Source organism: Oncorhynchus gorbuscha, linkage group LG13 (genome assembly GCF_021184085.1).
Source record: "Oncorhynchus gorbuscha isolate QuinsamMale2020 ecotype Even-year linkage group LG13, OgorEven_v1.0, whole genome shotgun sequence".
NCBI lineage: Eukaryota > Metazoa > Chordata > Actinopteri > Salmoniformes > Salmonidae > Oncorhynchus > Oncorhynchus gorbuscha.
The window spans coordinates 71,162,479-71,185,141 of NC_060185.1; positions in this window are offsets into that span (position 1 = coordinate 71,162,479).

Sequence of the window (22,663 nt, forward strand, 5' to 3'; positions counted from 1 at the left end):
AGAGAGATGTGGAGAGGCAGAGAGGGAGCATGTGGAGAGGCAGAGAGGGAGCATGTGGAGAGGCAGAGAGAGAGAGCGTGTGGAGAGGCAGAGAGAGAGAGCATGTGGAGACGCAGAGAGAGAGAGTGTGTGGATAGGCAGAGAGAGAGAGAGTGTGTGGATAGGCAGAGAGAGAGAGTGTGTGGATAGGCAGAGAGAGAGAGCGTGTGGAGAGGCAGAGAGAGAGCATGTGGAGAGGCAGAGAGAGAGCGTGTGGAGAGGCAGAGGGAGCATGTGGAGAGGCAGAGAGAGATTGTGTGGAGAGGCAGAGAGAGAGTGTGGAAAGGCAGAGAGAGATCGTGTGGAGAGGCAGAGAGAGAGAATGCGGAGAGGCAGAGAGGGATCATGTGGAGAGGCAGAGAGGGAGCATGTGGCGAGGCAGAGAGAGAGCGTGTGGAGAGGCAGAGAGAGAGCATGTGGAGACGCAGAGAGAGAGTGTGGATAGGCAGAGAGAGAGAGAGTGTGTATAGGCAGAGAGAGAGAGCGTGTGGATAGGCAGAGAGAGAGTGTGGATAGGCAGAGAGAGAGTGTGTGGATAGGCAGAGAGAGAGAATGTGGAGAGGCAGAGAGAGAGCGTGTGGATAGGCAGAGAGAGAGTGTGTGGATAGGCAGAGAGAGAGAGTGTGGATAGGCAGAGAGAGAGAGTGTGGATAGGCAGAGAGAGAGTGTGTGGATAGGCAGAGAGAGAGAGTGTGTGGATAGGCAGAGAGAGAGAGAATGTGGAGAGGCAGAGAGAGAGCTTGTGGATAGGCAGAGAGAGAGAGTGTGTGGATAGGCAGAGAGAGAGAGCGTGTGGATAGGCAGAGAGAGAGAGTGTGTGGATAGGCAGAGAGAGAGCTTGTGGATAGGCAGAGAGAGTGCGTGTGGATAGGCAGAGAGAGAGTTTGTGGATAGGCAGAGAGAGAGAGCATGTGGAGAGGCAGAGAGAGAGCATGTGGAGAGGCAGAGAGAGAGAATGTGGAGAGGCAGAGAGAGAGAATATGGAGAGGCAGAGAGAGAGCATGTGGAGACGCAGAGAGAGAATGTGGAGAGGCAGAGCGAGAGCATGTGGAGAGGCAGAGAGAGAGTGTGGAGAGGCAGAGAGAGAGCATGTGGAGAGGCAGAGAGAGAGCTGTGGAGAGGCAGAGAGGGAGCATGTGGAGAGGCAGAGAGAGATTGTGTGGAGAGGCAGAGAGAGAGCGTGTGGAAAGGCAGAGAGGTGTGGAGAGGCAGAGAGAGAGAATGGAGAGGCAGAGAGGGAGCATGTGGAGAGGCAGAGAGGGAGCATGTGGAGAGGCAGAGAGAGAGAGCGTGTGGAGAGGCAGAGAGAGAGAGCATGTGGAGACGCAGAGAGAGAGAGTGTGTGGATAGGCAGAGAGAGAGAGAGTGTGTGGATAGGCAGAGAGAGAGAGTGTGTGGATAGGCAGAGAGAGAGAGCGTGTGGAGAGGCAGAGAGAGAGCATGTGGAGAGGCAGAGAGAGAGCGTGTGGAGAGGCAGAGGGAGCATGTGGAGAGGCAGAGAGAGATTGTGTGGAGAGGCAGAGAGAGAGCGTGTGGAAAGGCAGAGAGAGATCGTGTGGAGAGGCAGAGAGAGAGAATGCGGAGAGGCAGAGAGGGATCATGTGGAGAGGCAGAGAGGGAGCATGTGGCGAGGCAGAGAGAGAGAGCGTGTGGAGAGGCAGAGAGAGAGCATGTGGAGACGCAGAGAGAGAGTGTGTGGATAGGCAGAGAGAGAGAGAGTGTGTATAGGCAGAGAGAGAGAGCGTGTGGATAGGCAGAGAGCGAGAGTGTGGATAGGCAGAGAGAGAGTGTGTGGATAGGCAGAGAGAGAGAATGTGGAGAGGCAGAGAGAGAGAGCGTGTGGATAGGCAGAGAGAGAGAGTGTGTGGATAGGCAGAGAGAGAGAGTGTGGATAGGCAGAGAGAGAGAGTGTGGATAGGCAGAGAGAGAGTGTGTGGATAGGCAGAGAGAGAGAGTGTGTGGATAGGCAGAGAGAGAGAGAATGTGGAGAGGCAGAGAGAGAGCTTGTGGATAGGCAGAGAGAGAGAGTGTGGATAGGCAGAGAGAGAGAGCGTGTGGATAGGCAGAGAGAGAGAGTGTGTGGATAGGCAGAGAGAGAGCTGTGGATAGGCAGAGAGAGTGCGGATAGGCAGAGAGAGAGTTTGTGGATAGGCAGAGAGAGAGTGTGTGGATAGGCAGAGAGAGAGCGTGTGGATAGGCAGAGAGAGAGAGTGCGGAGAAGCAGATAGAGAGTGTGTGGATAGGCAGAGAGGGAGCGTGTGGATAGGCAGAGAGAGAGGGTGTGGATAGGCAGAGAGAGAGAGTGCGGAGAAGCAGATAGAGTGTGTGGATAGGCAGAGAGAGAGCGTGTGGATAGGCAGAGAGAGAGAGTGTGGAGAAGCAGAGAGAGCGAGTGTGCGGAGAGGCAGAGAGAGAGAGAGTGTGGATAGGCAGAGAGAGAGCGTCTGGATAGGCAGAGTGAGAGTGCGAAGAAGCAGAGAGAGAGAGAGAGTGCGGAGAGGCAGAGAGAGAGCGTCTGGATAGGCAGAGTGAGAGTGCGTAGAAGCAGAGAGAGAGAGAGAGAGTGTGGATAGGCAGAGAGAGAGCGTCTGGATAGGCAGAGTGAGAGTGCGAAGAAGCAGAAAGAGAGAGAGTGTGGATAGGCAGAGAGAGAGCGTCTGGATAGGCAGAGTGAGAGTGCGAAGAAGCAGAGAGAGAGAGAGAGTGCGGAGAGGCAGAGAGAGAGCGTCTGGATAGGCAGAGTGAGAGTGCGAAGAAGCAGAGAGAGAGAGAGAGTGTGGATAGGCAGAGAGAGAGTGTCTGAATAGGCAGAGTGAGAGTGTGGAGAGGCAGAGAGAGAGAGCATGTGGATAGCTAGAGAGAGAGAGAGTGCGGAGAAGCATAGAGGGAGAGAGTGCGGAGAGACAGAGAGAGAGAGAGTGCGGAGAGAGAGAGTGCGGAGATGCAGAGAGAGAGAGTGTGGAGAGACAAAGAGAGAGAGTGCGGAGAGAGAGAGAGTGCGAAGATGCAGAGAGAGAGAGTGCGGAGAGACAAAGAGAGAGAGAGGGCGGAGAGACAGAGAGAGAGAGTGTGGAGATGCAGAGAGAGAGAGTGTGTAGAGGCAGAGAAGGATTTGTGACACTGGGCACATGTCGATGATACCAGTTGGACCCCACATGAATAAACACCGTTAAGCATTTTAGAAGCACTATGTATGAGTTCTGGTATTTTTTTGGCACATGTCATATTTCACCTTTTTTCATTATTGATGTATTGCCAAGGCATAAAATTCACTCTGCACTGGCAAATTACATTTTCAAGTTTATATTATTTAAAACAATTCTGAGTGTAAATGACTTCTACTACTGTAACCATTGCTGCTATGGGGTCAGATATTAGTCAAGGTTATCGTTGGGGTGGAGTGATCTGATTCTAGATCAGTGTTTTTTTTCATCCAATCCCAGAGAAGTGTAAGCAAGAGCCAGTAGAGGGCAGTAGAGTGTCAGTGGAGTCATTGTTGTTCGCACATAATCACTATGTATGTGTTTAGTCACACGTGATCAAAGTTGTTACCACATTACACTCATTGTCCAAAAAATGTCAAGTGAGAACTTATGTTGAGGCCCTTAACTTTATGCAACCGTTCCACACTTCTCTCATACAATGTTTAATCTGCATTTGGCGAGAAATGTACAACATTAAAGGCCAACAGCAGCCAAGAGCAGATGAAAACAAATCCAAAGGACTTTTCACTTGACATATTTCATCACTGCACTGCTATATGGCTGGGAAGCAAAAATAACGTGATACAATCACAAAGCGCTGGGTTTTTTTCTCTTCACTTGTCAGAAGTATCGTGATTTACAGTTAATTTAATGGGAAATATGGATAATAAATTAGAAAAAGATGAACCGACCATGAGAAGAAGAAAAAAAACATGGCACCTTATTCCATTGTTCCTTTCAACTTCGACATCAAAGGACGTTCTAAACAGGAGATGAGTTTTCCTTCCTACAGCTGTGTTGTCGTTTTTATGATTGATATCAAACACACAGAACATAAATCAAATGCAAGCGTCCACAAGCTCTTTCAAGTAGCAACAATCTCCGCCACTTTAGAATAACACACAACTGTAGCTGTCAGTCTTCATGCCGAGAGGTGGGAATCTGGAAGTACTACGCAAACACACCAACTCTATAAATAGATCAAAGTACACATAAAGCTCACAGCCACACGCAAGCGTATGCATACATGCACATTTTCATACCCACAGCCACACTAATAGACAACAGGTTCCATGATAGTCCTACTCTTAAATTGGACAAATAGGATTCCTGATTATTTCAAGGGTTACTGTTAAATGCCCCCTGGAGGTTTGTCTTATAATTACATGCAATATAAAAAATAAAGGCTTGGAAGATCAGTGAAGTTTGTTTCACTCCCAAGCAAGAGACACTACCTCATAACATATTCCGATTTCCAGATTGAGCAGCAGCTGCTGAAAAAAAAATGAGCTCCTACAAATATTGAAATTTACATGATTTTTAGAGTGAAGTACATTGGAAAAAAGCAAAAGAAAACTGCAAGACTCAATTGGAGACAAAACAAGCAACAAACAAAGAGGAAAGTAACTCTTTTTCATAAAATTGTACAGTTATCTCACCTAGCTGGATTGTTTACCAGTTGCTAAGCAGTTGCTAGGGACTCTCCTGGAAGAAGCTAGCTAGCTAACAAAGAATATCTAGTTAACAGAAGAAAAGAAAGACAAAATAAAGACAGAAGAAAAAGGACATCAACGTGAAACAGTCCTCTAAAGACACAACAGACAATTGTACACGAAACAACGCTTCTATTGCGTTTATATTCTATTTCTATAGCTTCTTCAATGTTTCCAAGATGGCGAAGCAGTCAGACGTCCTTTGTCCTCGTCTTGTCCCGTGTATATATGTTTTGTCTTTTTGTATTTTTCTACGCATATCTTTTTATATATTTTTTTCTAAAAACTCAACTTCAAAACACTCTCCTGCAACCCGCCTCACCAAATGTGGTGCAGATCTTTTTTTTCTTCTTTTTGAAAAGTATTATTCACCTCGTATCTGAAATCCACAACTGAAACTAGCCAGAAGTTAGCCAGCTCACTTGCTAACGTTAGTATTCAGCTAACCACAGCTAGCGGTCATCAGCTATCCTTTAGCTCGGAAAGCTATTGGTAGTTTTGTACAACGCGACTTAGACCAGAGCATACCGGACCTATTTTCTCTCCATATCCCCGGATTTCTACCGCAAGCTCTGGACATATACACCTGGATCTTGCAGCTAGCTAACTAGCTATTCGAGTGACTATTGGCTAACTTCGATTCTGGAGCAAACACCAATTATCCCAGAGCTAGCCAGCTGAAAAGTTCCATCAGCCACTCCTGGGCTACAATCACCTATCCGGACACGTTTTACTGCCGATGCGGAGCCCCTTCGGGCCTTCACAACTGGAATACCGACGTTATCTGCCCAAGGGAGTTATTCAACTGGCCCCTCCATCGCGACGTAAGCTGAACGCCCATCTGCTAACGTTAGCTGTCTTGAGCATATCAGCTGCCCTCTGAACAGGTCTATCGAACAATCTTCTTGGGCCACTATAACTATTTTGACAGTTGGATTGGTCCCCTCTACCACACGGAACCCACTAATCTACTGAAGGAAACTACGGGGTGGGTAAAAACAGACCTCCATCTTCTGCTAGCTTGCTACCCATTGCTCGGCTAGCTGTCTGAATCGCCGTGACCCCAACCAACCTCCCTACTCACTGGATCCTTATGATCACTCGGCTAAGCATGCCTCTCCTTAATGTCAATATGCCTTGTCCATTGCTGTTCTGGTTAGTGTTTTTTGGCTTATTTCACCGTAGAGCCTCTAGCCCTGCTCATTATACCTTATCCAACCCTTCAGTACCACCACCCACACATGCGATGACATCACCTGGTTTCAATTATGTTTCTAGAGACAATATCTCTTTCATCTTCACTCAATGCCTAGGTTTACCTCCACTGTATTCACATCCTACCATACCTTTGTCTGTACATTATACCTTGAATCTATTTTAACTCCCCCAGAAACCTGCTCCTTTTACTCTCTGTTCTGGAAGTCCTAGACGTCCAATTCTCATGGCTTTTAGCCGTACCCTTATCCTTCTCCTCCTCTGTTCCTCTGGCGATGTAGAGGTGAATCCAGGCTCTGCAGTGCCTAGCTCCACTCCTATTCCCCAGGCGCTCTCTTTTGTTGACTTCTGTAACTGTAAAAGCCTTGGTTTCATGCATGTTAACATTAGAAGCCTCCTCCCTAAGTTTGTTTTATTCACTGCTTTAGCACACTCTGCCAACACAGATGTCTTAGCCGTGTCTGAATCCTGGCATAGGAAGACCACAAATAACTCTGAAATCTCCATCCCTAACTACATTTTCAGACAAGATAGAACGGCCAAAGGGGGCGGTGTTGCAATCTACTGCAGAGATAGCCTGCAGAGTTCTGTCCTACTATCCAGGTCTGTACCCAAACAATTTGAACTTCTACTTTTAAAAATCCACCTCTCTAAAAACAAGTCTCTCACCGTTGCTGCCTGCTACAGACCACCCTCTGCCCCCAGCTGTGCTCTGAATACCATATGTGAACTGATTGCCCCCCATCTATCTTCAGAGCTCATGCTGCTAGGTGACCTAAACTGTGACATGCTTAACACCCCGGACATCCTAAAATCTAAGCTTGATGCCCCCAATCTCACACAAATTATCAATGAACCTACCAGGTACAACCCCAAAGCCTTAAACACGGGCACCCTCATAGATATCATCCTAACCAACTTGCCTGAGGATAGGAAACTCTGTCACCACTGATAAATCCACTAGAATTGAGAATTTCAATAAGCACTTTTCTACGGCTGGCCATGCTTTCCACCTGGCCATCCCTACCCTAGTCAACAGCACTGCACCCCCCACAGCAACCCAAGCCTTCCCCATTTCTCCTTCTCCCAAATCCAGTCTGCTGATGTTCTGAAAGAGCTGCAAAATCTGGACCCCCACAAATCAGCCGGGCTAGACAATCTGGACCCCTTCTTTCTAAAATTATCTGCCGAAATTGTTGCAACCCCTATTACTAGCCTGTTCAATCCCTCTTTCATGTCGTCTGAGATTCCCAAAGATTGGAAAGCAGCTGCGGTCATCCCCCTCTTACAAGGTTGGGGGGAGGAACTCTTGACCCAAAATGCTATAGACCTATATTTATCCTACCCTGCCTTTCTAAGGTCTTCGAAAGCCAAGTTAACAAACAGATCAAAGACCATTTTGAATCCCACTGTACCTTCTCTGCTATGCAATCTGGTTTCAGAGCTGGTCAAGGGTGCACCTCAGCCACGCTCAAGGTTCTAAACAATATCTTAACCGCCATTGATAAGAAACAATACTGTGCAGCTGTATTCATTGACCTGGCCAAGGCTTTCGACTCTGTCAATCACTACATCCACATCGGCAGACTCAACAGCCTTGGTTTCTCAAATGATTGCCTTTCCTGGTTCACCAATTACTTCTCAGACAGAGTTCAGTGTGTCAAATCAGAGGGCCTGTTGTCCGGACCTCTGGCAGTCTCTATGGGTGTGTCACAGGTTTCGATTCTTGGGCTGACTCTCTTCTCTGTATATATCAATGATGTCGCTCTTGCTGCTGGTGAGTCTCTGATCCACCTCTACGCAGACGACACAATTCTGTATACTTACATTACATTACATTTACATTTAAGTCATTTAGCAGACGCTCTTATCCAGAGCGACTTACAAATTGGTGCATTCACCTTATGACATCCAGTGGAACAGTCACTTTACGATAGTGCATCTAAATCTTAAAGGGGGGAATACTTAACCTATCCTAGGTATTCCTTAAAGAGGTGGGGTTTCAGGTGTCTCCGGAAGGTGGTGATTGACTCCGCTGTCCTGGCGTCGTGAGGGAGTTTGTTCCACCATTGGGGGGCCAGAGCAGCGAACAGTTTTGACTGGGCTGAGCGGGAGCTGTACTTCCTCAGTGGTAGGGAGGCGAGCAGGCCAGAGGTGGATGAACGCAGTGCCCTTGTTTGGGTGTAGGGCCTGATCAGAGCCTGGAGGTACTGAGGTGCCGTTCCCCTCACAGCTCCGTAGGCAAGCACCATGGTCTTGTAGCGGATGCGAGCTTCAACTGGAAGCCAGTGGAGAGAACGGAGGAGTGGGGTGACGTGAGAGAACTTGGGAAGGTTGAACACCAGATGGGCTGCGGCGTTCTGGATGAGTTGAAGTGGTTTAATGGCACAGGCAGGGAGCCCAGCCAACAGCGAGTTGCAGTAATCCAGACGGGAGATGACAAGTGCCTGGATTAGGACCTGCGCCGCTTCCTGTGTGAGGCAGGGTCGTACTCTGCGGATGTTGTAGAGCATGAACCTGTTGGTTGAGAACGACAGGGTGTTGTCCAGGATCACACCAAGGTTCTTAGCGCTCTGGGAGGAGGACACAATGGAGTTGTCAACCGTGATGGCGAGATCATGGAACGGGCAGTCCTTCCCCGGGAGGAAGAGCAGCTCCATCTTGCCGAGGTTCAGCTTGAGGTGGTGATCCGTCATCCACACTGATATGTCTGCCAGACATGCAGAGATGCGATTCGCCACCTGGTCATCAGAAGGGGGAAAGGAGAAGATTAGTTGTGTGTCATCTGCATAGCAATGATAGGAGAGACCATGTGAGGTTATGACAGAGCCAAGTGACTTGGTGTATAGCGAGAATAGGAGAGGGCCTAGAACAGAGCCCTGGGGGACACCAGTGGTGAGAGCGCGTGGTGAGGAGACAGATTCTCGCCACGCCACCTGGTAGGAGCGACCTGTCAGGTAGGACGCAATCCAAGCGTGGGCCGCGCCGGAGATGCCCAACTCGGAGAGGGTGGAGAGGAGGATCTGATGGTTCACAGTATCGAAGGCAGCCGATAGATCTAGAAGGATGAGAGCAGAGGAGAGAGAGTTAGCTTTAGCAGTGCGGGGCGCCTCCTATGATACAGAGGAGAGCAGTCTCAGTTGAATGACTAGTCTTGAAACCTGACTGATTTGGATCAAGAAGGTCATTCAGAGAGAGATAGCGGGAGAGCTGGCCAAGGACGGCACGTTCAAGAGTTTTGGAGAGAAAAGAAAGAAGGGATACTGGTCTGTAATTGTTGACATCGGAGGGATCGAGTGTAGGTTTTTCAGAAGGGGTGCAACTCTCGCTCTCTTGAAGACGGAAGGGACGTAGCCGGCGGTCAGTGATGAGTTGATGAGCGAGGTGAGGTAAGGGAGAAGGTCTCCGGAAATGGTCTGGAGAAGAGGGGAGGGGATAGGGTCAAGCGGGCAGGTTGTTGGGCGGCCGGCCGTCACAAGACGCGAGATTTCATCTGGAGAGAGAGGGGAGAAAGAGGTCAGAGCACAGGGTAGGGCAGTGGGAGCAGAACCAGCGGTGTCGTTTGACTTAGCAAACAAGGATCGGATGTCGTCGACCTTCTTTTCAAAATGGTTGACGAAGTCGTCTGCAGAGAGGGAGGAGGGGGGGGGAGGAGGATTCAGGAGGGAGGAGAAGGTGGCAAAGAGCTTCCTAGGGTTAGAGGCAGATGCTTGGAATTTAGCGTGGTAGAAAGTGGCTTTAGCAGCAGAGACAGAGGAGGAAAATGTAGAGAGGAGGGAGTAAAAGGATGCCAGGTCCGCAGGGAGGCGAGTTTTCCTCCATTTCCGCTCGGCTGCCCGGAGCCCTGTTCTGTGAGCTCGCAATGAGTCATCGAGCCACGGAGCGGGAGGGGAGGACCTAGCCGGCCTGGAGGATAGGGGACATAGAGAGTCGAAGGATGCAGAGAGGGAGGAGAGGAGGGTTGAGGAGGCAGAATCAGGAGATAGGTTGGAGAAGGTTTGAGCGGAGGGAAGAGATGATAGGATGGAAGAGGAGAGAGTAGCGGGGGAGAGAGAGCGAAGGTTGGGACGGCGCGATACCATCCGAGTAGGGGCAGTGTGGGAGGTGTTGGATGAGAGCGAGAGGGAAAAGGATACAAGGTAGTGGTCGGAGACTTGGAGGGGAGTTGCAGTGAGGTTAGTGGAAGAACAGCATCTAGTAAAGATGAGGTCGAGCGTATTGCCTGCCTTGTGAGTAGGGGGAAGGTGAGAGGGTGAGGTCAAAAGAGGAGAGGAGTGGAAAGAAGGAGGCAGAGAGGAATGAGTCAAAGGTAGACGTGGGGAGGTTAAAGTCGCCCAGAACTGTGAGAGGTGAGCCGTCCTCAGGAAAGGAGCTTATCAAGGCATCAAGCTCATTGATGAACTCTCCGAGGGAACCTGGAGGGCGATAAATGATAAGGATGTTAAGCTTGAAAGGGCTGGTAACTGTGACAGCATGGAATTCAAAGGAGGCGATAGACAGATGGGTAAGGGGAGAAAGAGAGAATGACCACTTGGGAGAGATGAGGATCCCGGTGCCACCACCCCGCTGACCAGAAGCTCTCGGGGTGTGCGATAACACGTGGGCGGACGAAGAGAGAGCAGTAGGAGTAGCAGTGTTGTCTGTGGTGATCCATGTTTCCATTAGTGCCAAGAAGTCGAGGGACTGGAGGGAGGCATAGGCTGAGATGAACTCTGCCTTGTTGACCGCAGATCGGCAATTCCAGAGGCTACCGGAGACCTGGAACTCCACGTGGGTCGTGCGCGCTGGGACCACCAGATTAGGGTGGCCGCGGCCACGCGGTGTGGAGCGTTTGTATGGTCTGTGCAGAGAGGAGAGAACAGGGATAAACAGACACATAGTTAACAGGCTACAGAAGAGGCTACGCTAATGCAAAGGAGATTGGAATGACAAGTGGACTACACGTCTCGAATGTTCAAAAAGTTAAGCTACGTAGCAAGAATCTTATTGACTAAAATGATTAAAATGATACAGTACTGCTGAAGTAGGCTAGCTGGCAGTGGGTGCGTTGTTGACACTACACTAATCAAGTCGTTCCGTTGAGTGTAATAGTTTCTACAGTGCTGCTATTCGGGGGCTAGCTGGATAGCTAGTAGTGTTGTTTACGTTACGTTGCGTTAAAAGAACGACAATAGCTGGCTAGCTAACCTAGAAAATCGCTCTAGACTACACAATTATCTTTGATACAAAGACGGCTATGTAGCTAGCTATGTAGCTAGCTACGATCAAACAAATCAAACCGTTGTACTGTAATGAAATGAAACGAAAATGTGATACTACCTGTGAATGCGACCGGGTTGTTGAGTTCTATTCAGAAGACGTTGGCTAGCGTTGGCTAGCTAGCAGAGTCTCCTATGTTAAGGACGACAAATAGCTGGCTAGCTAACCTCGGTAAATTAAGATAATCACTCTAAGACTACACACTCTAAACCTAAACAACACAATTATCTTGGAACGAAGATACGAAGACAGCAAAGACAGCTATGTAGCTAGCTAACACTACACTGATCAAGTCGTTCAGTTGAGTGTAATAGTTTTCCCAGTGCAGCTAATCAGTGGACGTTAGCTAGCTGGCTAGTGAAGACTACGTTAGGACGGCGAAATACGATAATTACGCAATTATCTTTGATACAAAGATGGCTATGTAGCTAGCTGAGAAGAAATTGCTAAGATTAGACAAATCAAACCGTTGTGCAATGAAATGTAAAAAGTTATACTACCTGCGGGAGCGAAGCGCCGATGCGACCACTCGCTCCAAACCGGAACCCCCCTACTTCTGGCCCTTCTTTGGACACTGTGTTAACAACCCTCCAGATGAGCTTCAATGCCATACAACTCTCCTTCTGTGGCCTCCAACTGCTCTTAAATACAAGTAAAACTAAATGCATGCTCTTCAACCGATCGCTGCCTGCACCTGCCCGCCCATCCAGAATCACTACTCTGGACAGTTCTGACTGAAAATATGTGGACAACTACAAATACCTAGGTGTCTGGTTTGACTGTAAACTCTCCTTCCAGACTCACATAAAACATCTCCAATCAAGAGTTAAATCTAGAATTGGCTTCCTATTTCGCAACAAAGCATCCTTTACTCATGCTGCCAAACATACCCTTGTAAATCTGACCATCTTACAGATCCTCGACTTTGGCGATGTCATTTACAAAATAGCCTCCAACACCCTAATCAACAAATTGGATACAGTCTATCACAGTCCCATCAGTTTTGTCACCAAAGACCCATATACTACCCACCACTGCGACCTGTACACTCTCGTTGGCTGGCCCTCGCTTCATACTCGTCGCCAAACCCACTGGCTCCAGGTCATCTACAAGACCCTGCTAGGTAAAGTCCCACCTTATCTCTGCTCGCTGGTCACCATAGCTGCACCAACCTGTAGCACGCGTTCCAGCAGGTATATCTCACTTGTCACCCCTAAAGCCAATTACTCCTTTAGCCGCCTCTCCTTCCAGTTCTCTGCTGCCAATGACTGGAACGAACTACAAAAATCTCTGAAACTGGAAACCCTTATCTCCTTCACTAGCTTTAAGCACCAGCTGTCAGAGCAGCTCACAGATCACTGCACCTGTACGTAGCCCATCTATAAATAGCCCAAACAACTACGTACCTCTTCCCTACTGTATTTATTTATTTATTTTTCTCCTTTGCACCCCAGTATTTCTACTTTGCACACTCATCTACTGTCAAATCTACCATTCCAGTGTTTTCATTGCTATATTGTATTTACTTCACCACCATGGCCTATTTATTGCCTTTACCTCCCTTATCTCCCCTCATTTGCTCACATTGTTTATAGACTTGTTTTTCTACTGTACACATACAACACACAATAATAATTGACTGTATGTTTCTTTTACTCCATGTGTAACTCTGTGTTGTTGTATGTGTCGAACTGCTTTGCTTTATCTTGGCCAGGTCACAGTTGCAAATGAGAACTTGTTCTCAACTTGCCCACCTGGTTAAATAAATGTGAAAATAAATAAATACATTTAAAAAGGAATGATTGAGGTGAGTTATATGTCACTCCAGGAATAGGTATGATGACAATCTGGGTATGAACCTGCATGAATTGACTTCCATGTAATTGAAAATGACCACAACCTGACCATAGGTTCTGACTGTCAGGGATAATGCTCTCCAAAAACATTTCCCTTCAAAACGTTACCTTCTGTTTATCACATCTACAGTCCATCGAGACAAAGACAAGAAAATGATTTCCTTAAGACATCTTCAGTGATCTTTTTTATTGAAGTTGCAATAGAGTGTCATGTTTTATATAAAGGATCATTCAAATTCTATTTGTTTGTTCATTTCAACCTCCCATTGTGGTAGGTCACAAAGTTCCCTCAGAATTCATGTGACATCTTGAGACTCATGAATCTCAACCATCGCTAGGATAGCAATTGTTTATTTGTGAGCTGCTATCAGTCACCGTGTACTTTTGTGGACATGGAAGGGAAATTATGCTAGCTTTGTGTCTGGAATTACTTGATCGAGGGAGTACATTCTTATCTCAGATTTTCCTGAAGACAGGAAATGACTCGGTGAAGGAAAAAAAGACTAGCATAATCTAATGGACATTCCAGGAACTGCAGATGTTCTTGAATTTTAGGGTCTGCTCAACCCTTTCAGCAAGTCGTCATGACTACGATAAATGTTTACTCTCTCTAAAACAAGCATAATATCTAGTCTCTGTAAAACCCTGTGTAGAGACACTGTCGCAACGCACCTTTTGCCTGCTATGACAATTTGTTGTGGCGCTAGATGCTTTTAATGCCACGTAAAAAATCAAATAAAAGTAGACTGCACAACAACAACAACGAAAAAGTAGCCAACAGAATTAAACCACAAAAACACATCACTTCACACTCCTCTGAATTCAGCATTAGCTGAGAGGGCCCTGTTTACAGCATATGTCTTTCTTGGTCCCCTCCGTTGAAAAGATACAAAGCTCCCTCCCAGAAAAACCCTGCCCAGCCAAACAGAGTCTGTTTGTGCCACCTGAAAAGCTAGCCTTTGACCGGCTTTGATTGATAGTGACAGCTCTAATCCACTCAGATCCCTGCAGTCCCATTCTGAATGCACCACGGCTGCCCCGCTTCTCTGCACTCTCTTTCAGCCCGATTGTATTTACACGTCTGTATGCATAACAGGCGGGAAATGTCTTGGATACAGACAGGAAGTCCCGGGAAAATGTGATTCGCAGCCCTTTTCATAAAGTGCCACTGAGTAAATTCCTTTGGAGTTCTGTGTTCCCCTCCAAACTGCAAAATCAGGAAGGAGTGTGTTGATTACTCAGGAATGATTATGTAATGCCGGGAATGTCACAGCAGTGTGGCCTGCAATGAATGTATAACAACTGACAGTGTGTGTGTGGCATGGCCTCATGTTAATTCTGCCTAGATCCACTACTCCAAGTGTAGACAGAACAGCTCCCATGGGCTATATACCTCAAATGCATGTAACCCATTTTAAGACAATCAGGGCATTGAAAAAAATGGACAAAAGACATAAAAGTGCAGAACTCCTACACACAACTCAATCAATCACGAAAGCAATTTAATTTCTGTTTACTACTGCCATCAAAGAAACCTGCCACAGAAAGTTGCTTGTCTCTCAAAGGCAATGCATGGCAGAGTCATAAAAACATCTTGTTTGCCCTAACCACAATTTTCATTCAACCACAATCACAATTATAGCAAATTGTTACATGAGTAGATGCAGCTATGCAGGGGATTTCCTTTCTCCTATGTTCTACAATAATTGCAGGATGAGTCAGTGTTGTATTTGTATTGCGCGCTGTTGTAGATTGACTTCAGATAGGCCGCTCGGAATTTTAAGAAGGCAGAGAGTTGACTGTTCTGCCAAGTCGCAATCTTATCCTTACAATGACCTAGGCCTATAAGATGTCTGTAACACTATGACCCCACCTGTTTGGGTTATGGTGGTTTCTATCACGCCCATAATGCATGATGAGACGTGTTATAAGCATTCATAATAACCCATGGCTGCTTATAACAACTTCTATAAATGCCATCTAAATCAAGATGCTCCTCGCCCAAGCCTCTCCAGGTTCTCCTTTACCCAAATCCAGATAGCAGATGTTCTGAAAGAGCTGCAAAACCTGGACCCGTACAAATCAGCTGGGCTTGACAATCTGGACCCTCTATTTCTGAAACTATCCACCGCCATTGTCGCAACCCCTATTACCAGCCTGTTCAACCTCTCTTTCATATCGTCTGAGATCCCCAAGGATTGGAAAGCTGCCGCAGTCATCCCCCTGTTCAAAGGGGGAGACACCCTGGACCCAAACTGTTACAGACCTATATCCATCCTGCCCTGCCTATCTAAGGTCTTCAAAAGCCAAGTCAACAAACAGGTCACTGACCATCTCGAATCCCACCGTACCTTCTCCGCTGTGCAATCTGGTTTCCGAGCCGGTCACGGGTGCACCTCAGCCACACTCAAGGTACTAAATGATATCATAACCGCCATCGATAAAAGACAGTACTGTGCAGCCGTCTTCATCGACCTTGCCAAGGCTTTCGACTCTGTCAATCACCATATTCTTATCGGCAGACTCAGTAGCCTCGGTTTTTCGGATGACTTCCTTGCCTGGTTCACCAATTACTTTACCAATTACTTCACCAATGTCCGGTCCTCTGGCAGTCTCTATGGGGGTGCCACAGGTTTCAATTCTCGGGCCGACTATTTTCTCTGTATATATCAATGATGTTGCTCTTGCTGCGGGCGATTCCCTGATCCACCTCTACGCAGACGACACCATTCTATATACTTTCAGCCCGTAATTGGACACTGTGCTATCTAACCTCCAAACGAGCTTCAAAACAACACTCCTTCCGTGGCCTCAACTGCTCTTAAACGCTAGTAAAACCAAATGCATGCTTTTCAACCGATCGCTGCCTGCACCCGCATGCCCGACTAGCATCACCACCCTGGATGGTTCCGACCTTGAATATGTGGACATCTATAAGTACCTAGGTGTCTGGCTAGACTGCAAACTCTCCTTCCAGACTCATCAAACATCTCCAATCGAAAATCAAATCAAGAGTCGGCTTTCTATTCCGCAACAAAGCCTCCTTCACTCACGCCGCCAAGCTTACCCTAGTAAAACTGACTATCCTACCGATCCTCGACTTTGGCGATGTCATCTACAAAATGGCTTAATAATATATAATAATAATAATAAATGGCTTCCAACACTCTACTCAGCAAACTGGATGCAGTCTATCACAGTGCCATCCGTTTTGTCACTAAAGCACCTTATACCACCCACCACTGCGACTTGTATGCTCTAGTCGGCTGGCCCTCGCTACATATTCGTCGCCAGACCCTACAAGTCCATGCTAGGTAAAGCTCCGCCTTATCTCAGTTCACTGGTCACGATGGCAACACCCTTCCGTAGCACGCGCTCCAGCAGGTGTATCTCACTGATCATCCCTAAAGCCAACACCTCATTTGGCCGCCTTTCGTTCCAGTACTCTGCTGCCTGTGACTGGAACGAACTGCAAAAATCGCTGAAGTTGGAGACTTTTATCTCCCTCACCAACTTCAAACATCAGCTATCTGAGCAGCTAACCGATTGCTGCAGCTGTACATAGTCTATTGGTAAATAGCCCACCCATTTTCACCTACCTCATCCCCATACTGTTTTTATTTATTTACTTTTCTGCTCTTTTGCACACCAATATCTCTACCTGTACATGACCATCTGATCATTTATCACTCCAGTGTTAATCTGCAAAATTGTAATTATCCGCCTACCTCCTCATGCCTTTTGCACACATTGTATATAGACTCCCCCTTTTTTTCTACTGTGTTATTGACTTGTTTATTGTTTACTCCATGTGTAACTCTGTGTTGTCTGTTCACACTGCTATACTTTATCTTGGCCAGGTCGCAGTTGCAAATGAGAACTTGTTCTCAACTAGCCTACCTGGTTAAATAAAGGTGAAATAAAAAAAATAAAACTTCACATCCGACTAATACAACGGGTGTAGACTTTACCGTGAAATGCTTGCTTACGAGCCCTTGCCAACAATGTGGAGATAAACATTTTCTTAAATAGATAAAATTGGAACACAGAGGAATACAATACACAATAATGGAGCCGCTTTATTTACAGGGAGTTCCAGTACCAGATCAATGTGGAGCTATATACAGGGAGTACCAGTACCAGATCAATGTGGAGCTATATACAGGGAGTACCAGTACCAGATCAATGTGGAGCTATATACAGGGAGTACCAGTACCAGATAAATGTGGAGCTATATACAGCGAATACCAGTACCAGATCAATGTGGAGCTATATACAGGGAGTACCAGTACCAGATCAATGTGGAGCTATATACAGGGAGTACCAGTACCAGATCAATGTGGAGCTATATACAGGGAGTACCAGTACCAGATAAATGTGGAGCTATATACAGGGAGTACCAGTACCAGATCAATGTGGAGCTATATACAGCGAGTACCAGTACCAGATCAATGTGGAGCTATATACAGCGAGTACCAGTACCAGATCAATGTGGAGCTTTATACAGGGAGTACCAGTACCAGATCAATGTGGAGCTATATACAGGGAGTACCAGTACCAGATCAATGTTGAGCTATATACAGGGAGTACCAGTACCAGATCAATGTGGAGCTATATACAGTGAGTACCAGTACCAGATCAATGTGGAGCTATATACAGGGAGTACCAGTACCAGATCAATGTGGAGCTATATACAGGGAGTACCAGTACCAGATCAATGTGGAGCTATATACAGCGAGTACCAGTACCAGATCAATGTGGAGCTATATACAGGGAGTACCAGTACCAGATCAATGTGGAGCTATATACAGGGAGTACCAGTACCAGATCAATGTGGAGCTATATACAGCGAGTACCAGTACCAGATCAATGTGGAGCTATATACAGGGAGTACCAGTACCAGATCAATGTGGAGCTATATACAGGGAGTACCAGTACCAGATCAATGTGGAGCTATATACAGCGAGTACCAGTACCAGATCAATGTGCAGAGGTATGAGGTATTTGAGGTAGATGGAAAACAAACCATCTAGGATTTAATGTATCCTACCAACGGGACATTAAAAACTGTAATAACTTATGTTTCACCCAGACGTGGCTGAACAAACACACGGATAATATAGAGCTGGCTGGCTTCTCCGTGCATCGGCAGGACAGAGCAGCTACGTCTGGAAAGACGAGGGGCGGGTGCACGTGTCTATTTGTCAATAACTGCTGGTGCGCAATGTCTAATATTAAAGAAGTCTTGAGGTATTGGTCACCTGAGGTAGAATACCTCATGAAAAGCTGTTGAGCACACAATCTACCAAGAGAGTTCTCATCTGTATTACTCCTAGCCGTCTTTTTACCACCACAAACCGATAATGTCAGTAAGACTGCACTCAAAGAGCCATAAGCATACAGGGAATTGCTCATCCAGAAGCGGCGCACCTAGTGGCCGGGGACTTTAATGCACACAAACTTAAATCCGTTTTACCTCATTTCTACCAGCATGTCACATGTGCAACCAGAAGAAAAAAAGAAAAAACAAACTCTAGACCACTCTTACTCCACACACAGAGATGCGTACAAAGCATTCCCTCGCCCTCCATTTGCCAAATCCGACCATAATGCTATCCTGCTGATTCCTGCTTACAAGCAGGAACTAAAGCAGGAAGTACCAGTGACACGTGCAATAAGGAAGTGGTCAGATGATGCGGATGCTACGCTGCAGGACTGTTCTGCTAGCACAGACTGGAATATGTACTGTGATTATTCCAAAAACATTCAGGAGTATACCACATCAGTCACCGGCTTCATCAATAAGTGCATCGACGACGTCGTCCCCACAGTGACCGTACATACTGTACATTTCCCAACCAGAAGCCATGGATTACAGGCAACATCCGCACCGAGCTAAAAGCTAGAGCTGCCGCTTTCAAGGAGCGGGACGTAAATCCAGATGCTTCTAAGAATTCCAGGACAAAGATTGAATCCTACTACACCGGCTCTGACGCTCGTCAGATGTGGCAGGGCTTGAAAACTATTTCGCACTACAAAGGGAAACCCAGCTTCGAGCTTCCCAGTGACGCAAGCCTACCAGATGAGCTAAATGCCTTTTATGCTCGCTTCGAGTCAAGAAACACTGAAGCATGCATGAGAGCACCAGCTTTTCCGGACAACTGTATGATCACTCTCTCTGTAGCCAATGTGAGCAAGACCTTTAAACAGGTCAACTTTCATAAAGCCACGGGACCAGGAAGATTACCAGGATGTGTACTCAGAGCATGCACGGACCAACTGGCAAGTGTCTTCACTGACATTTTCAATCTCTCCCTGACCGAGTCTGTAATACCTATGTTTCAAACAGACCACCATAGTCCCTGTGCCCAAGACAGCGAAGTTAACCTTTCGAAATTATTACCGCCCCGTAGCACTAACGTCGCCATGAAGTGCTTTGAAAGGCTGGTAATGGCTCACATCAACACCATCATCCTAGAAACCCTAGACCCACTCCAATTTGCATACCGCCAAAACAGATGCACAGATGATGCAATCTCTATTGCACTCCACACTGCCCTTTCCCACCTGGACCAAAGAAACACTAATGTGAGAATGCTATTAATTTACTACAGCTCAGTGTTCAACACCATAGTACCCTCAAAGCTCATCACTAAGTTAAGGACCCTGGGACTAAACACCTCCCTCTGCAACTGGATCCTGGACTTTCTGACGGGCTGCCCCCAGGTGGTGAGGGTAGGTAGCAACACATCCACCACGCTGAACAGGTAATCAAAGGGCTACCCGGACTATTTGCATTGTGTGCCCCCCCAACCACCCAACCCCTCTTTTACGCTGCTGCTACTCTCTGTTTATCATATATGCATAGTCACTTTAACTATACATTCATGTACATACTACCTCAACTGGGCTGACCAACCAGTGCTCCCGCACATTGGCTAACCAGGCTATCTGCCACCCACCACCCGCCAACCCCTCTTTTACACTACTGCTAGTCTCTGTTCATCATAAATGCAGAGTCACTTTAACCATATCTACATATACATACTACCTCAATCAGCCTGACTAACCAGTGTCTGTATGTAGCCTCACTACTTTTATAGCCTCGCTACTTTTATAGCCTGTCTTTTTACTGTTGTTTTATTTCTTTACTTACCGACTGTTCACCTAATACCTTTTTTGCACTATTGGTTAGAGCCTGTAAGTAAGCATTTCACTGTACAGTCTACACCTGTTGTATTCGGCACATTTGACAAATAAACTTTGATTTGATTTGACAAAATAGTGGTAGGCCTGATCACTGACAATGATGAGACAGCCTATAGAGAGGTCAGAGACCTGTCATTGTGGTGGCAGAACAACAACCTCTCTCTCAATGTGAGAAAGGGAAAGGAGCTGATTGTGAACTATAGGAAAAGGAGGGCTGAACAGGCCCCCATTAACATTGACGGCGTTGAAGTGGTTCGGGTCGAGAGTTTCGAGTTCATTGGTGTCCACATCACCAACGAACTATCATGGTCAAAACACACCAAGACAATTTAGGAGAGGGCATGACAACACATTTTCTCCCCTCAGGAGACTGAAAAGATTTAGCATGGGTCCCCAGATCTTCAAAAAGTTATACTGCTGCACCATCGAGAGCATCCTGCCTAGTATGGAAACTGCTCGGCATCTAACCGTAAAGGCGCTACAATAATTCCTTCAAGTTCACCAAAACTTGTTGCAAAACACACCAAGAGGGCAGTGGTATTAACAACGTCGTAACAAGCAGCAGATGGCGCATTGATACCGTCTGCTGTTTTCAGTCTGTCTCAGTACAGCCCTGTACATCACTGGGGCCAAGCTTCCTGACATCCAAGACCTATATTCTATTCTGTCAGAGGAAGGCCCAAAAATGGTCAAAGACTCCACTCAGACTCCCTAGTCATAGACTGTTCTCTCTGCTACCGCAAGGCAAGCAGTACCGAAGTGTCAAGTCCAGGACCAAAAGGCTCCTTAACAGCTTCTACCCCCAAGCCATAAGACTGCTGAACAATTAATCAAATGGCCACCTTGACTATTTACATTGACCCCCCCCCCACCACTCCACTCAGACTCCCTAGTCATAGACTGTTCTCTCTGCTACCACAAGGCAAGCAGTACCGAAGTGTCAAGTCCAGGACCAAAAGGCTCCTTAACAGCTTCTACCCCCAAGCCATAAGACTGCTGAACCATTAATCAAATGGCCACCTTGAGTCAGGATGCGCTCTGCTAATCTCTGTCTATTATGTTTGAATAGTCACTTCACAAATTACCTCAACTAACCTGTACCCCCGCTCATTGACTCGGTAACCGGTACCCCCTGTACATACCCTCGTTATTTTTATGTACTTTTTTGTGTTACTTTTTGAATATAATTTATGTATTATTTACTAGTTTATGTAGTAAATATTTTCTTAACTCTATTTCTTGAACTGCATTGTTTGTTAAGGGCTTGTAAAGTAAACATTTCACACATGTGAAAAATTAAACTTGATTTGAGGGGGGGGGGAGTGTGAGTGTGTCCGTGTGAGTGAGTGTTTGTGTATAGATAGTCTTGTGAGTTTGTATAGAGTCAGTGCAAGAAAGGGTCAGTACAGATAGTTTGGGTACCCTTAATGAACTATTTAGCATCTATGGCTTGGGGGTAGAAGCTGTCTCGGAGCCTGTTGGTCTGAGTGCCGATTATCCGGTACCATTTACCGGACGGTAGCAGAGTGAACAGTCTATGGCTTGGGTGGCTGAAGTCTTAGCAATTTCTCAGGCCTTCCACTGACACCGCCTGATATAGAGGCCCTGGATGAGAGGAGCTCTGCCCTAGTGATGTATTGGGCTGTCCGCACCACCCTCTGTAGCACTTTGCGGTTGAGGGCAATGCATTTGCCATACCAAGCGGTGATGCAGCGAGTCAAGATGCCCTCGATGGTGCAGCTGTAGAATGTTGAGGAGCTGAGGTCCCATGCCAAAAATGTTCTGCCTCCTGAGAGGGAAGAGGTGTTCACGACATCTTTGCAGACATATGAGTTTTTATGGCAATGTAGTCTGGAAGTGTTCTCAAAATGAATGGAAATACCCATACATCTGGTGTATTTCTTAGCACCAGTGCCCACAACTTTGATCCCTAGCCTGAAACTAAATGAGGATTATCACAGTAGGAAAAGGTCTGGGTCCTGGGAGACAATCTTTTCAGGCCTGCTATCGATTGCATCATGTGGAGAACCTTAAGGATAGAATGGCTGGGGCCTAGGGAAGGGTGTATATGGCAGACAATGACCAAGTCACACAGCTGTGCCTCTGGCTGGCTACAGGGACAATCTGCTCTGGTGCATCAGGGCACAGATAAAGGACTGTGGAGCTGTGCTGCTAGGGAACAATCTGAGGGTTCAAAGTGGGTTCCTGAAGCCGAACCTTAAACAACGGCTTAAAAATGGGGTTGGACGGGCGGGGGCGCAGGGATGGGGGAAACTGTCAGACGACTGTCATGGTCATTATCCTCGTGGCTTTGGCCCTGTTTTTTAAGTTGACTTTGGAAATGTCTTCGGCATACTAACTTCTTATGGAATCAAAAAAAACAGGACAA